Below are 9,195 nucleotides of genomic sequence, written 5' to 3' on the forward strand. Positions count from 1 at the left end.
AGTCCTTGGGGGGGCTGGACATTAGAAATCTAAGAGATTTCAATAAAGCCTTGATGGCCAAGAAACTATGGAGATGTCTTAAAGAGAATAATGAATGAATTGACATTTTCAAACATAAATACCACATCCATTGTATCCAAAAGATGCTGGAATCTTATGACCTTCCCAACTCTGCTTCTGATTTATGGAGCAATTTATTTGGTTCCACCAATATTATCTTGCATGGTTGTAGATGGGTGTTGCGGAAAGGAACTAAAATTGGATTTTGGGAGGACTGGTGGATTAGTGATGGCCCTCTTTCAGATTTTGTTTGGGCTCCTCCTTTCAAAGAATTATGTCTTAGAAAAATTCGCTCCTGGGTAGCTAATTATATTAGAGATTGAGCCTGGTTAGATCTCAAATCTGTGGATGATTCTTTGTTACCTTTGCAACCCTGGTTAAACTGTAGTCATATCCCTCGCTCTCATGTGGAGGATGAAGTGTTCTAGAATTTCTCCTCTTCAGGAAAATTCAAGATTGTTGATGCCTACAAGTCCATCTCCAGAAATTTCTCTCCCTCCCCCTTCTAGGTTGGTATTTTGAATAAGCTTTTAACTCCAGAAATTAACATCTATTTTTGGCTTTTCATGCAGGGAATATTTCTACCATTGACAACCTTTGCAAAAGAGGTCTTCCTAGTACTAACATATGCTTCCTATGTAAAGAAGAGGAGGAAAATATTGGTCATCTATTGCTACAGTCCTCTTTTGCCATCGATATCTAGAGTTTTTTTGCTTGATATCTGGAACACTAATTGGGTCTTCCCTGATTCCGTTCAAAGGCTATGGTTTGAATGGAAGTGCCCCTTTGACAATTAGGCTTTGGGAGTCCTCTGGAATATGTCTCTTCCCCATATTACTTGGGGTATTCAGAAAGAAAGAAACAATAAAGTTTTTAGAGATTTAAAATCTCCTGTGCTTGTTATGGTTATTAGAATTAGAAATGCTATCAAGGATATTTTTCTTCACTCCTATCCTAATAGAAGGAACAACCATCCCCTCCGTCCTCTCAAGGAGGAGTGGGATACTATCAAATGATGGCAAATTGGCTAGAATATCTCCATTCTCATTCATAAAACTAAACAGTGCAGACATAATATTCTATGGCACATCTCCTATGGGATGGATCAAAATCAATGTGGATTGGGTGGCTAAAGGGAATCCTAGGGTGGCTGGGTGTGGGGGAGTGGCTAGGAATCATATGGGTCTGCTGGTTTCTGCGATGGCGCTCCCTCTAGGCACCCAATCCAACTATTTTGCGGAGGCCAGTGTTGCCCATTTAGGGTTACACATGGCTAAAAGGGAAGGGTCTAGAAAGGTCTTGTTTGAATCTGACTCACTTAACATTATCAATTGTTTGAATGAGTGTATGGATCCTAGCTAGAATATTACCTACTTGATCAAAGATTGTTGTGATATGATTAAAGAGTTTGATGATTTCAAAATCTCTCACGTTTTTTATGAAGGGAATAAAGTGGTGGATTTATTGACCAATATGGCGGTGGACTATGTGGCGGCAAAATGGTGGAGCAATCGGGACTCTTTCCCAAAAAACTTGTGCGACTTGGCATATGATGATACCATCCACTTGCGATAATTAATGAAGAACAATCATGATTTGATTAAGTTGTTGGATAAATGGTTTCCTTTCAATTTTCCAATTTGAAGATCTAGAAACTTCCCTTGTGCTTGGATTTTTGGTCTTCTTGTGTGGCCTCTATCTTGCTTCTATTTGGAGACTTGTCTGGTGTGGCCCAATTCCTGCTTCTATTTGGCAACCCGAACAATTCTGGGTGGGGACAAGAATAGGCAAGAACCGCCCACTTTTGATAAACAGAAGAAAAATAAGGAGGTGTGGTAGGAAATTGTTGATGGGGGGATGGTTCCATTCTTTGAAAGATACCATTTCCCTTCTCCTATGCTCACATAAATGTTTCTCAATGGGTGGAAGAAAGGCATTTTGAGGCCTTATGGTGCAAAATTTCCATTGGATGAAACCCTAGTGGCTACGATTATGGGTTTGGTTATGAATGGCAGAAGGTTTTACAAAGACAGAAAAACAGGGGAGGAAGACATGGGGATTTTTTTTGATAAAGATAAGGAGCATTCAAGGATTAATAAAATGGCTAATGGTGGCTACAACAGAAAGGTTCTAATAGCTCCCTAGGCGGATATGGTCGAATTCATCATGAGGTACATTACTTTTGATGGCAGATATGCCAGTATCTTTTCTTATCATTTTACCATATTGAATCACTTTAGGCATGGCAAAGTTATTTTGATTCCATTCTATTTGGTTTCTTCTTTGGAGAATAGTCTTGAAAAATATGCTGAGAGTCTGAGTAATTCGATCCTCCATGAAGGGCATTTTTTTCTCATTATGGAGTATGCTAAAGCCCATGAAGTTGTGCCCTCTCTCTTTGAGAAAGGCCAAATCCCTAATACTGATGTTCAAGATGTCTCTGATATGGATATGGAGATGGACGATAGTGGGAGCGCCAAACCTCTTGTTGACCCTGATTATAAGTCGGTTGAAGAGGGTGAGATGTTGGTCACTCCTGGAACTCATAGCAGCAAGAACCCCGCCAGATGGGTTGCAAGTAAATATAAATTGACCAGCAAGATGGTTTCTAAAACTAAGCCTTATTCCAAAAAGAAGAAGTTGGTTGCTAAAGACTATCATCCCTAGACCTTTGACCAGGAAATCAAATTGGACATTCCTCTTCGTGTCCGGAAGGAGAAGTAGGGGACTCTACCTAAAGATGTGGATAGTGGATTACAGAAAGAAAGTAATATGATGAATCTGGTGATGAAAGCAACTAGAAGCCTGGAGAAGTGTTGCAAGTGTGTGGGCAAGGAGATTGATACCCTCGAAGAGGGGATTAAGGAGATAATTGATATCTTCACTGATTCGCATGAGCCTAACAAAATGGAGAAGCTCATGATCATGACCCAGAAGCTTTCCCATGATGCAGAGGTTATGAAATGTAATCATGAGCAAATAATTGAGAAGGTTGAGTAGTCTATGGAGGAAATCAAGAATAACCTTAAGAATCTGGTTGACATAAGCAAGGAGGCCATCAGAAATAGTACGGAGGGGCTGGAAAAGATTAATGCCATGGTGGTGGAGTACCGATCCAATCCTATTGATAGTGATTTTCTTGATGATAGTAATAGAAAGAAAGATCTGGGCGGTGAAGACTCTGTTGTGCATGACAATAAAACTAAGGGCCCTAGTTCCAGGACCAGAAGCAGGAGCAACAATAAGGGTACCTCCAGGTTCATTATGAAGGACTGGGAGGAAATCAACAAGGTTATCAACCAGAAGAACAAGGAGCTGGTGCACTCACTTATTTGAGTGTTTGTCTGTGCTTTGGTTTGTTGCCTGTTGTTTCTTTTTGCTTTTGTGTTCAGTCTGGGGTGTTCCCTTGTTTTGCTGTTGGTTTCTGTTTGGTTGGCTGATGGCCAGTTTTTGTAAAACTCTTGGTTTTGGGTCCATGTAAAACCCGTTTATCTTTATCAAAAACAAATATATTCTGATGTTCAAATATTACTTATAATTTATTATGTGGGGAAAAATATTTATTGTTGAAAATTAATTATTCAATTTTAATTTATTATTTTGTGGATTAATTATTTATAAGTTGGATAATAATTATTTAATCCATAATTTTAAGAGTCTAGAAAGTAATTATTTTATGTGATTGTTAATTGGGGATATTAATTTAATACTTTTTCTTTAATGATTTGTTGGAATTTTTTTGGGATTTTTTGAGTGGAGGTTTTCTTTTTCTTCTTGTGCAAGCTTTAGGATGATTTCTTGAGTTATATTGTGTTTCACTGATTTTTATTACTTTTAATTTCATGATGGGGGTTTGTTAGAAAAAAAATTGAGAAATTTTGTAAGAGAATTGAATGGGGTTTTGAATGAGAAATTGATTGAAAATTCGAAATTGTTCATTGAATTTTGGGGAACTTGGTTTATTTGAGAATTTTTAATTATTTTTGATAAAGAATTTTTGAGAGCTTCTTTTTGGGGGTTGTAACAAGATTATGGAGAAATTGTATGAGAATTTTGAAGATGAAACTTACTTGAGAATTTGAACCTATTGTTGAGTGGGCTTTTCATTAGCTGAAGATTGCTTGGATTATGAGTGGGATTTTGGTTGGTAAATTCTTTGTTGAATTTGATTAATGTTGATTTACATCTTTTGGTGGTCGATGGATTGCATGTGTGTCTTCATTTAACATCAATATTCTTAAGTTTTGTTTATCTCCATAAGACCCGAGGTACGCAATTATCTTTCAATATTTTCTTTTTGTGTGTGTGGGAAAATGTTTTATTTATTGTTTTCAATGATATTTAAAGGTATTGCAGATTTCTAAATTGATTGTTGACTATTCTAACACCCTACCTCACAAATAGCTAAGACAACCCTAAATTGTAACATGATTTTCTTTAATAGAGTTTTGGATAGATTGGAAGGTTGTAAATTAGATGATTTATTGGAAATATGCTTGGTATTACCTAGTAAACTTGATGAAAAATGAGAGAAAATAATATGACTTATTATTGTGGTCTAACTATGCTTGTGAATATGTTGGCTATGTGCAAGAAGACAATGAGCAATATGGGAGAAGGGGGAAACACTTATTGTAAATATAATTCCTTTATCAGAAGTTATAAGTCCAGCCATCTTTAAACTTAGAAGAAAATGGTATTTTATTTTCTATATGGTTGTGTTTGTGAGGTTTATCATTGTGGGTCATTCATATGAGTTTTTGAGTCAATTTCCATGTTTAAATTACAAAAATAGACTCCTAGGGTCTATATCCTTGAGGAGGGGGGCTATTAGTTGAGTCATGCAATAAAGGCTCTATGAATTTATTTTACTCTCCAAAATTCCTCATTAAGATGAACGGCGTGTTTGAATGATAGATGAGTTGAGGGTACCAATCCCACCCCCATACCTCATTTATGAGGGAAGACTTGGGGGAATGGGGTGTCGTAATATTTGTCCCCTCTTTAATGAAGAAAAGACCTAATGGAGGAGAGGATTGGAATGTGACATGTGTCACCTTCCCATCCAAGTCTTCTAATTTAATCTACCTTATATTGAGTTTGTGAAGAGAGAATGGGTTGTTACCCACTTCTCCATTTTGGAGAACTCATGTAGGATTTTGATAAATAAGACAGATTAGAGGGAAGGAAGGAGTCCATCCTTAGAGAGATGGATGGCAAAATTCATAGGTTTAGAGAGATAAGTTCTCCATTTCCTCTACTCCATTTTGTTATTATTACAAGTTTGAGATGTAGTTGTGAAGTCTAGCATGTAGTGTTTATATGGAGAAAATTATTAGAGTTACTTCAATTTCTTGAGAGGAGTAAATTTGTGAAGTGTGTGAGACCCCACTATCTTGGGTCTAAATCAATCCTCTTGCTCGGGGGTATGGCTAGAGCTTACGAGGCTCCATGACGCCATTATGGTTGGGAGGAGAGAAAACCTTGTTTTGGTGCCTTTCATACTAGAGAAAGCCTTGTCTTTGTGCTTTTTATTCTAACTTGTATGATTATTTTTAGAATGGTAGCGCATGAGATATCACAATTGAATTTTGGTTGAGGGTGTTCACTATATAACTGAAGAGAAAGTTTTCCTTCATTAGTATACCTCTTTTTGGGGGCCTTATACTATCCTTTTTCGAAAGCATAGTTCAAATTTCCATGTACCAAAGTTTTGTGATTTTGTATACTATTATTATTATAAAGTGAAAAGGAAGGTTTTGAGTAGTTTAACTCTCTTGATAGATGAAAGTTGTAATATCTACTTTACTGCATCGAAAGAAAAGAATGAAATATTACTTATTTTATTATTGAAGTAAATCATTTCGGTTTACTATTTGTTATGAAATGAAGTGTTGCGAATCAAATATGAAATTATGGAACATTTGATGCCCTTTTTCTGTATTTTCTGTGCAAAACTAAATTAGGATCCTCTAGTCCTGATATGGTTGCCTGCAAATCAAAAAGACTGTAATGTTTTTGTTTTTAAGACACAGGTGTGAGATTTAGGATTTATATTAATTCTATGAACTATATACTCCAAATATATGTTTAAACACACATTTAAGTTCCTCTCTTCAACGATATGACCCAATACAAAACTATAGGCAAGTTAGTCCGCAATTTTCCCTCGGAGAATGTAATGGTTTTAAATGGATATATGGATATCTATTAATTTAGTTTCGAGTCTTATTTTAGCAACATTTGTTTGTAGGAAACTTCTATTATTCATTTCAGTATAAACTGTGTACTTTTTATATACCCAGCAACAGATTTATTTGGATTGAGTATGGGCATACCCAAAGAATAAATAAATTGCCACTCTAGTAAGCCTCAATGTCTGAACTATCCCACTACTCGAATCCATCTGGATAGAAAGATTAAAACAAATTTTGAGCATATTTATGCCTAGAAAAAATCACTTGTTGTTTTCAATAAGAATTGGCATTAAGGTTGAAGGGCCTACTCTTATAATATAAAAAATATATAGGTATGTATATAACAATGCACAAGTGCATATTAGTGAGTCTAGGCAATAAACTGCAATGTATTAGTTGTGGTATTTATACAAACCAACAACGTGCTCTGTGTGGATAATAGGATCCAAATCAAAACTAAAACCCTACATGGGTGTATGTATTTGTAAACCCAAAATTCATAGAAACAAAATAAAATGTATATAAATAAGTATCTGGTCTTAAAGACGCCTCTAGATGCTGCCACCTTCTCCCTGGCCACTCTTCTAAGGCAAAATTTAGAGGTGAGTGGTCATATCGTGAACACCCTTCGCTCAGAGAAGACCTATCAGAAGAACTATCAAATAAATCTTTGAGCATGAAACCTACCGCAGCTCCAGTCATCTGCTCATAGTCACCTTTGACGTCTTATCTACCGCTCTGCGTTGGCTACCCATTAAATTTGCACCATACCATATTTATATCTGTGCATGGAAGTTATGTTTGAATGACTCAAAACCACCTGTAATGCTTACGTCAAGAAGGATCAAAGTCAATAATGTCCCAGGATATTCTAAAATAACACGTCACAAGTAGACTTTTGCATCCTCACATCACCCAAAGTCATGTCAAGATTTTGTGCTATAAATCCCATTACTATTGAGTAAATTAATAGACCTACAGTAAACCGTCCCATCTTTCCTCTGTCGTTGATCATGCCGTTTACATCTGAGTGCTGTAACATTGCTGGTAGATGTCAAGGATTTGGGAAGAACTTAATGAGAAGTATAGATTTCTATGTTTCCAAAGTTAGCGCAGTTGTCAAGCATAGCACCTACTCTTTGACAAAATTACTGGTGTACGGAATTAAGTCGCGTCTTCTGTGAGATGGTCGGTGATGGGGATAGACAAACAATGCTCTACACTTGCATGGATTCTCAAACTAATAAACTATTCTAACAAATTAATAGAGGGACACATACTAACTGGAGGTTTACGATCTGAACTATTGATTCATCTAATTTATACATGAACCAATAGTCTGTAAAGGTACAATTCTTAAAATGTTAATTTAACCTCAATGGTAAATAACAATTTAAAATTGATGATATAAACAGTCTATTCTAAAAGTTGGAATTACACACAGTCAATGTTAATTCATTTGCAAACTGAATTCTTATCTTCATCTTCTTTTTAAACAAGAGATGAGTAGCATCATGTTCCTGCCGAGTGTTAGAATTGTGAATGGTAGAGTAGAAAAGGGAAAGTAGTGAAAGGTTCAGATGTGGTTGAATGGACTTTTAATATAACTTGCATTCTATTTAATGTTTCATAAATTAGATTTAACATTAATAATAACTAGTGTATAAATATAAGAAAAATAAAATGTATAACAATAAAGTTTATCATATACTTTTATATCATTTTGATCAACGATCACATGTAAACTTGTTGTTTTCAATAACATGAAATCAAATAAATAAAACTTCAAAACTTTCAAATTTTCCTCAACTTAACTGTATCTTCTTAATTCCAAAATTAAAGAATATCATAAAATAATTACTTCAACAAGCAATAACCATGAAATTTTAACTATATAAATTGGAAGGTTAATTAATTTTTTTTTTACTTGTTCCTACAAGTGCAACTAAGAATAAGTAATGTGTGATAAACAATAGTGAAGAGAGAAATACTTGTGTGATAACCAATGTTTGTTAATAGGGTTTCATTCATTTAGTTCAAAAGAGAGTGTTTGCAGTGCAATGTCATTAGTTTTATACTGGAAATTGGTTTCTTTGAGTTTTATATGTTCATTAATAAACACATACATTAATGCATAAAATACATGTGCTTAGATCTAAGGGTTTGATGTAGATTATTTTGTAACAAACCATGCTCATGATTTTTCTTTGTATTCTATGTTCAAAATCTATTAGATGAAAGCTATTAAATTAACAATTATAGTGTCTTTTGGGTATATTTTTGGCTATGAATCCAATCTTTGATTTGTGGGTTTGAGCTTGACCTATGGATTCAATATTGATGTCTTTGGCTTTTATATTCTTATTTTCCTTAGGCATCTAAACCTACTATTGAAAACTTGGTGTTATGTATTAATATTGTGAGAGTATTTCTATAAAGGATATTGTCCTTAGTAAAAACCATTTAAGATTATTTAACAGTTAACCATTTGAGATGATTTAACAATTTTCACAACTTCAAGTAGTCATGTAACTCTCTACATTCCCTTCATAAACCTTTAAATGATACAAATGAAATATTCTTTTCTTTTTTATAATATCTTTGAATTAATTTGAATATTTAACATTTAAATTGATAACTAATAATTAAAAAATCAACTTAAAATCAAAATGTAATTATAAATTTTGGAATTTATAAATCAATCTTCTTACAAATATAAACAAAATTTAAATTATATCTATTAATCTAATCCAAAATTAAAAAATTAAAAAAATCTAATAAAAGCTAATACCAAAAAAATAGACACTAATTTACTTGAAATTAGGAACCACTGTTGTTTCCCAAGCTCAAAGTGCATGTGAAAAAAGTTACATAGGTGGAGATGGGTTTTAAGGATGTCACAACCCTTTTTCCCAACTTAGAACACAGGTTACTGATA

This window comes from Cryptomeria japonica, chromosome 5, assembly GCF_030272615.1.
Source record: "Cryptomeria japonica chromosome 5, Sugi_1.0, whole genome shotgun sequence".
NCBI classification, from domain to species: domain Eukaryota; kingdom Viridiplantae; phylum Streptophyta; class Pinopsida; order Cupressales; family Cupressaceae; genus Cryptomeria; species Cryptomeria japonica.